The sequence below is a fragment of the Pyrgilauda ruficollis genome, unplaced genomic scaffold (genome assembly GCF_017590135.1).
Source record: "Pyrgilauda ruficollis isolate IOZ18807 unplaced genomic scaffold, ASM1759013v1 scaffold31, whole genome shotgun sequence".
Classification (NCBI taxonomy): Eukaryota; Metazoa; Chordata; class Aves; order Passeriformes; family Passeridae; genus Pyrgilauda; species Pyrgilauda ruficollis.
The window spans coordinates 7,313,852-7,322,818 of NW_024524489.1; positions in this window are offsets into that span (position 1 = coordinate 7,313,852).

The following is an 8,967-nucleotide window of genomic DNA, read 5'->3' on the forward strand; positions in this document are numbered from 1 at the left end:
GTTTGCCCTACACAGAAACTTTTCTCATTACAAAGAGCACTCTTTGAGTTTCGCAGAGTACGCTCTAGCATTTTAAATGTGCTTCTGGCTTCTTAGAAGTGAGGTTGTTTTTTGTCCCCTCTCCTGTTTCACTTTCACTTAAGGAGCCTGATAAGGGAAAGTATGCTACAGAGAAGTGGAAATGAAGAATAAGTGGCTGTATTTGACATTTAATTTCTGCACAGTTGGAAAGAGAAATGAGATTGTGTATTGTCCAACTCATTAATTTTCCCATCCAAGAACATCCAATCACCCAAGAACATAGCAGTATGTTGTTTCATTATTAAATACAATAGGGAGATGTTCTGATATTTTTTTCTTATCAGGTTCTTATTATTTACAATTCACAGACAGTGGCAGTCTCTGAGCTCTCTCTTTTGCTCTTTTCTGGTGCATCATTCAATTAACACCAAGGCAATCTGTTGTGTCCAAAAGAAAACATGACAAGACCTGATAAGCAAGCAAGCAAGCTGCAGAAAGATCTAATAATGTTTAATGAACTACTGCAGTGCCATGTTCAGAGATGTTCTGTGGGCAGCACCCTAGGATTTACAGAACACATTAACATGTCACTACCAGGGATCAAGAATAGCTGTATTTTTTGAGGCTGTGTCAGGGACAAGCTCTTGGGAATGCCAGTGCAGTTTTATCCATGAGGCCAAGGAAATGCCTTGTGTACATACAGCACTGCCATTTACTCCTGGCTTTTTAAAACACAGGCAATGTGTTCCCCCTTACTCCTCACTGAAGCACCCTCTTTATCATTTTTATTGGTGTTAAAGACAGAGGAAGTTTGAGGCTGCAAAATCTCTTCCAGAGAAATCTCTTACAAATTTTCCAGCGAGGCATGAGACTGAGCACCTACACATTGCCATCTTGTGTGCCCCAGCAGGTCACAGTGCTGGAGGACCAGAGAATTTAGCACTGAGAACCATTTCTTCATTCTCCACCTGGGGAAGCAAAACAGATAATGTTCATGGTGGCATCCCCAGCAAGAGACCAAGGCTGAGAAGGGCACCTGTCAGGCATGTTAAACCCAGGAACTCAGCTGTGTTTTGCTGTCAGGGTATCTAGATTTCAGGCAGGAAAAATGTTCAGTCTTCATCGACCTTGAAAGTCATCAGGCTGCAGAGCAAGGCCAGCAGTGCCAGGAACAGAAGCTTTCCTTGACGCCAAAGGAGGTTTGGTTGATGGCATATGAGAAAAGAATAATAATTAACCTTTCTTCTGTATTTCCAATGTTATGTCTTTTCCTTCTCATGGCAGAAATTTCTTTTTCCTTTGCCAGAGAGGTTGAGGGTAGGAATTAGTGAGTTATATGCACTGTGGGTTTAGTGTACCCAATAATGAATGTTTGAGGCTGGACGCTGGAAGTTCATGGGTACAAAAAGTATCTCTGCATGTATTTTACACCCAGTTTGTTCCCTGGTATTTTTTTCCTCTTTTCATTTGTTATTATTTTTTTTCAATGGAAATGAAGGCAAGTGACATAGGCAAGCTTAGAATAAAATAAGAAAAACTTGAGAAAATACAAATTCATGCAAAGCCAAAGGTAAACCACTGATAAGCATTGAGAAATGCTGTACTGACTTCAGTGCAATTTGATCAATATCTACAGGGAAAAACAGACAAATAACATTCTTGGAATAAAGTTCCCTGAGAAAACAGAGGATTTGGATAAAGCAAATTTGGAGAGAAATAAAGAGGTTCTTCTGAGTTAGTATAGAGGACATTTATGTCCTAATACACCACTATATGAAATCTTTTTGCATTCTGTGCTAACATTAGGATCAGCAGAAAAACAGACTGGCCACGATCTGTGAATTTCAAGGGGCAAAAGACACATTGAGATAAGAGACAGAGTATGGGTCGGCTTTGTCTGTAATCCCTAGGAAGAAGGATGGCAGAAGACTGAGCTGCTCAATATGGTAATAGACACAAGAAAACAATTTGAGGAGGTACTTGAAAGGTAGTCCACACATCTTCAAAAGATCTACAGATTCCTCTTGACTGAAATGGAGGATTTAGGCAGCCTGGAAAGCCATTTTCCTGACACTTGCTCATGAAAATGAGCATAACCATCTTTCTATTCAGGCTAGTAAGCCAAGTCTACACCCAGCATGCCAGGCCACGAGCTGTGAATTTCAAGGGGCAAAAGACACATTGAGATAAGAGACAGCAGAGGGTGTGGTAAGAGATTGCCCCAAAAATATTGGGGATGGGGAGGGCAGGTGGGCTCCTGATGGAGAGAGGAGCCCATGGGAAGCATGGGATGAAAGAGAATGACTGACTGATGAATACAGGCTATGTTTCTGCTTGGGATGGACAAGGGAAGATTCAGCCCATTGAGGGAACATTGTAAAAACCTCACTGCTTATATCCCTTATATCCATCCTTGCTGTTCCTACCTGCTCCCTGGAGCTCTATTGAACTGACTCCATTTTTATTGTCCAAAAGGTAAAATAAGCTTCATCATTGGCTTCAAAGGCCAGCTTGGCCTGAATAAGGAGTCTCAGGATTTTGCCTCCTTTGAAAGGCAGATGGGTGGGTAGAGTTTGTGTGCTCTCCAAAATTGCTATCAGTTTGCTCCAGCTCCTTTTCCACAGGTACCAAGCCAATGAAACACCTTCCCATACCTGGCCCTTGGAAACTGGGTTTAGGTCACAGGTGATTCTTCATTCAGTGATACAAAACTTACTGCTCATTAGCTGAAAAGGGATGTTCAGACAAAATCATTGAAGAGCCCACCCAAAAAAAAAAACAAAAAACAAAACAAAAAAAAACCTCCAGATTTGGGGACTGATGTATATTTTACATAGGGTTTGGGGAAGTAACCCTCACCAGTAAGACAATATTCATTTATTACTTAAATAGTAAAGTAATCTTTAAACCTGCAACATGAGACAAGGTTTAGTGGTAGACTTGGAAGTGTTGGGTTAACAGTTGGACTCGATCCTAAAGGACTTCTCCAACTTAAACTGTTCTATGAATCTTTGATTTCTTTTTTAATAACATCTGCAAAAAGCATTAGACAATGGTCCCTCAAATTTACATTCAAATCAAGCCAAGTGAAGCATTTTAATAAAACTACATCTTGTCAATCTCACCTCATTGCATTTCCTCAATTACATAAAATTAGATTAGGAGCACACAAACCAGAAAAAGAAAAACAGGTTTTATGCCAGTAACTCCATAGAGAAGAAGCATTTAACATAAAAAGAATGCACGTCCCAAACTAATGCACATTGTATTCTTTTAATGACCACTGCTCCTCCTTAAAAATAAAATCATGGCATGGATATTAAATCATACGCCACTGGAAGAGAAAGAAGAGTGAAGGAGACCTGAAGCAGCTTTTAGTTTCAAGTGTCCACTTTCCTGCTTAGTGATGTTTCACTAACAGATCAAACATTGCTGGTCAGAGGCAGCACAGTGCAATCCTGCACATCCTCCTGCCTGAAGCAAGAGGGAGAATCATCTGGTTTCAAACCAGAGCTGAAATCATTTTGTTGGAGAGGCACCAGCTGCCTTTCAACTGTTGACTTACTGATCCAGAAAAAAAAAAAATCAAAAAAATTTGCAAAATCCCACCTGCTATGTGATGATTACATTAAAAAGTTGCTGCTCTTCACTAGAGTTCAAAATATTCTAAAGGTACAAATATAGTTTTGCTCAATATTTCAAGTGATATCATTTCCTATATTTGCTATTAAATATAACAACTATAACAGTTATTTAAATATCACTTTCTTATTGGCAAAAGTTGTGTGTATAAACACATAAAACACTAATACAGTGCTGCACTGATAGTTGGCTGCACAAAAAACCCAATAGCATTTATGTGGGCTGTGAGAAGCATCATTGCTGCTATAATGATAATGGCATATCTACAAAATTTACATGGGATATTGTTGTACACATACTGTAAGATGATGAGTATCACCAGAGAGAATTTATGCTTCCCCTCCTTGCCTTGGAATAAGTGTAGTGATGTTATTGTTGGCAATAACAATTAATATTGCTAATAAAATGTCTGGAGTATCCACTCAGTGAAGCCAGAGAGCCCATGGGGGCAGACAGGCTGCAGCATAGCTCTCTCTGTGCTGGGAATCTACAGCCTGAATAGAGAAGATGGGTAACAGAACCCAGGGAGAAAGAAGGGGAAGGAGATGCACAGGGTCACACAAGGAGTCAGTGAGAACAGAGGTGTGATGAACCTTACAGCCAGCACCTGGGTCACACAGACTTCAGGGAAAGAGCACAGCCAGAACTCGGTGTGTGTCGTTTTGGAAAACCAGAGAACAGCTCCCAGCATCCCTCATCTAATCCTTCTGCTGCTTCAAAAGGAGCAAAAAGCTAACAATGGAATGTTATGCTTGCATTTTATCTCGTGTACCTGCCCACATGGCATGTCATGGAGAAACAAGCTCTGACTCCAAACAAAACCCAGCCTGCTCAAGGATGAAATCCAGCCTAGTAAATCAGTGAAGCCCTGAAATTTAAATAGGTGCAATTTTAAGGTACTTTTCCCATTCAAAGGCTGAAATGAAACACCTCATAGCAGTGTTTAGTCAGAAGACATGTTGCTAATCCCACATGGAAAAGCAGCATTAATCTGTGTGTTTCTACATGCTGAAAACAAAGAAGCAGCAGCCCTGGGCAGCAAATGTCTTGCAGGCTAAGTACAGATCACAGTTTTCAGCCAGTATGTTTAGAATGTATCCCTAAACCACCTGTCAACCAAGAGAGTCCCAAAAGACATTCCTTTAAGGGTACTTTGCTTAGTAACTCCATCACAGACATTTTCCAAGTGCCCACCCACCACCAAGCCACTGTGAAGTCAGCATTCATCCACCAAGGAAAGGCATCTTCACGAAGGCAGTGCAGGTGGCACTTGCCTTGGAGAGAAGCAGCCATTCCCATGACATCTCTCTTTTTGTTTTCTTCTTGCAGAAGAGCTCCTCCAAGGAATGAGAGTTGCCTCTTTAATCTCCTCATTTTCATGTCCCACCAGCTGCAAAGGTGTATTGGGTGACCAAGGTGAAGTTCACAGCCCTCACAGTGATGTGCCTTGCCCTGGTAGCTGGCAGGGCATTGATCACAGAGCAGTGTTTTGGCTGCTGCTGAGCAGCCCTGTCCCTCTGGCATTCCTTCCCCCACCAAAGGGGATGGGAGTGGGCAAGTGCTGTATTAACAGGGATTCCCATGGCAGGGAGGAATGATGAATCTGACTCCATGTTCTCAGAAGGAAATAAGTGATGAGTCAAAGTGAAAATTAGCCGTTGCTTTAAAAAAAACCAAACAAACCTTGATTTCTCTGAAGTCTTTGCTATAATTCACTGTATTCCTAATGTACACATTTGAACAAATTATTCCGAAGGAGTGCTAAAAATCAAGGAAGAAGAATCAGAAGATTTTTCAAGGTTCCATTACCCTTACTAGAGATTAATCCCTTGAAAGTCAGCAGGACAGCATGAAGTACCCTGTATGGAACAAACCATTAAAAATTCTATTCTTTTATGAATGCATAAATATCAAACTTGTGTCTTTGCCCCTGAAGAATCTGCACACAAGAAAAAAAAAAAATAAAAGCCCTCAATTTTATGTGATACACATAAAATCCTGACCACTGCATCCCCACCCTTGGGACTTATCAAAGGTGTGTCTTAATTCTGCTCACAGGCAAGATTATCTAGAAAAGCCTCATCTTAATTTCTTTGCCTCTTGCAGTGAAAATATGAGCATCCTTTGGCTTAATAATTAATGACAACCCTCAATGGATCCTGATTCTTGCAGATGCAAGTCACCTTAGCTGTACTTTTCTTACCTAGAAAACAAAAAGCACAAATATTTCACGCATGAGCACAACATACCATAAAGCCATATCCTGCAGGGTAGAGGAGGGCTTTCAGAGATCTAAGATGATGCTGTAGCTGGTTTGAGCTCTTCTAGTATTCTACATTTCTATAAATCCATTAGCCAAACAATACTCAGAAGAAAATGACAGGCTGTGCCAGCATCCATGTTTGCAAATGACAGAGATCTCATGTCTGCAAAACATGGGATTAATGCCACTGCCCTGTATCCCTGTCATCAAACTGGCATCCCTACACTTTCATTATTGTTTCCTGGCAACAAAGCATGGAGGCTCTTCTAGGAATGCTAACATTCTGTATTCATCCTGCAGACAGACCTTTGTGAAGTGCCCTGCCAAAATGGATCAGTGCTCTGACAATATCAGGCTTAAACACAAAATCTTTTTTCCCCTGCATGAGGAAAAGTATAATTCATGTGATTATTTTATCTAAAAATCCCTTCTATTTTTTTTTCTGTGTAGGTTTTTTTGGAGTCATTCCATGCCACGTGGATGTCTCATCCCTGAGGTGTTCAAGGCCAGGCTGGATGAGCCTTTGGGCACCCTGTTCTAGTGAAAGGTGCCCCTGCCCATGGGAGGGGGGTTGGAACAAGATGATATTTAGGGTCCCTTCCAATACAAACCATTCTATAATACAATCAGATTTTAATAATGAATTCCAGTTTTCATGTTTGGAAAGAGGCTGAGGACAAGCCTTTTCTCTGGGGGAGGCTTGGACCAGGTGGCCACCCAGTGTGCCCACCACAACTATTTGATTCTAGTGATTTGTCACAGCACTTCAAATCCATTTTCCAAGCTTGATTAGCAGCAGCATGATTTATTTTGTGTTGAATGTGATACACAAGCACCATCTAGAGGATATAAAGGAGATGATGATGACTGTAGTTGACTACAGCAACAGCTGACAGCTATACTATAGGAGGAAAAAAGTTTTAAGGTTGCCCATGACTCAAATGCTGCTGCTGAAGTGGCATTAACCCCTAGGTTTAATAGTTACAACAATTATTCTGACTTTTGTTGCCTCTGGGATTTGCATATTTTTGCCTGGCTCTTCCTGCTTTCCTTTCCCTCTCCCCCTTTCTTGATGACAGCAAGAGGATAGAGGGGGAACAAAGAAGAACCAATTAAACCAGAAAAATGCTTCACCTGAATTTCAAAGAAGAGACTGAAAATTCCATGCACTGTATATGGGGAAATCTTTAGAAGAAAATAACTGCCAATTACCAGCAGTTTCAGATACCTTTCTGATACAATGCATTAGAGAGAAATGAGGGGACTCTCCTGTACTGCATCACTTGGCTGATGAGAATTAAATCTGCTTCGCTGTACTGTAGACCCTGCAGCATGAAAACAGATCAGTTTCATTCTGAGAGCTTGTCTTCTCATATGTTGTGATTCCAAAGTGGTCTTTGAGGATCATCTATGGGGCAATAAGAGACAGCTAAAAAAAGCAAAATAATTATGTGACAAATTTTCAACCCAGCTCAAACTTCTGCATCTGCTGGGAAACAGCTAGAGCAGAAGAGTTCACCAACCAAAACTGAGTGAAAACCATTGCTTTGAACGGACTCTGGTTTCCTTTAGCCCTGGCTCTTGTAAAAGCAGAGAATTCTGACCTGTGGCAGCTGTACAGATTCGAGCCACTGCGTGGAGCCAAAGAAACACTTTTGGAGCAGCTCTACGGCTCCCAGATCCCTCAGTCAGGATGCAGCACAGCCCACTGCCAGTTAAACTCCCAGGTGCTGAGGTGCTGTTGTCTCCTGGTCCAGGAGATGGCCTTGCATGTAGGATAACTCAGCAGAGCTTAACAAACCTAAACAGCTGAGCAAAACCATCCTCCACTGCCACTCTGTGTCCTGCTCGAGCCTCAGCACAGCCATGCTGGAGACCTTGGCTGAAAGCACACCCTCAGCTGAGTGCATGTGACATCACTGGATCTGCTTCCAGCTCTCCACGTGTAATTGATTTCCCTTGTGCTGCTAAAAATTCCATTATTCCCTTCATGAGGAGAGCCTTTCTGACCCGTAGGGGACAGGAGGCATCTTCAAAGCACAGCAAAGTTGGACTGTGCCCCGCCAGGTTTGGACAACCAGGTGGTGCAGGGCTGTTTTCTTGCATGGCCATGATCTACACAGACAGGTGCTTGCTGCTCAGACCATTCATGTCTAACTTCCAAAAGATTTTGGGGGCCTCCTCTGGTACACTGGGAGCTGAATGGGCAATGCTTAGCTCTTTTTCCTGTTTAATGGCAATGGCTTCCCATGAACTGTGCAAGCAGGACCAGTGCTGAGCTTAGGAAGAGGAATAATAAATGATGAAAGTGCAAAACTAGGAAGCAAACAGACAGTGGTATACAATGATTTGGAGCACCATGTACCAGCAATGAAGGAAAACCTCCCACCACACCTCAGCAAAAGGTACTGCCAGTAATTTTAGGTTCTTTAAGCATTTTTCAAGCAATAATGTTCACTTTAGTCAGATAGGATGGCTCCAAACCACTGTTTCATGCATCCAGGGCTTAGAAAACAACATGCAAAAAGAGGTGCCTGCCCTTCCAGGGCAGCTGGGCAGCCACTGTGGGCGGTGGGTGCAGCACAAAGGGCTCACAGCCTGTGTGTGCTGCCCAGGGAGCGCTGCCGGGCCTCAGCACGCCCTGAGTCACACTTTAAATATGAAACAAATGGTTTGAATTCTCCCTCGGAGAGATGCTGTTCTACACGGGTGCCAGCAGCAGCATTGCAGCCATTCTTGGCAGCAGCTCACTGCCAAAACAGAGGCACTCTCTCCCCCCACACCATCTGTGCGTGTGTGTTTTGGGGGAAACTCTCCGTTTGTGGTTTGGGCTGCGCGGAGAGCGCAGGTGGGTGCTGTGTGCTGCGGGACCGCCCGCAAACCGAGCTGTGAACGATCTGTCACTTGCGATGTTCAGGGTTGTAACAAGGTGACAACAGCGGGTGCAGACGTACCACAGTGGGATTTGAGCCATATTAGGGTTTCCCCTTCCTTTGTTTTTTGTGGTTTTTTTTAGGGTTTTTGTGGGGTTTTTTCCCCTA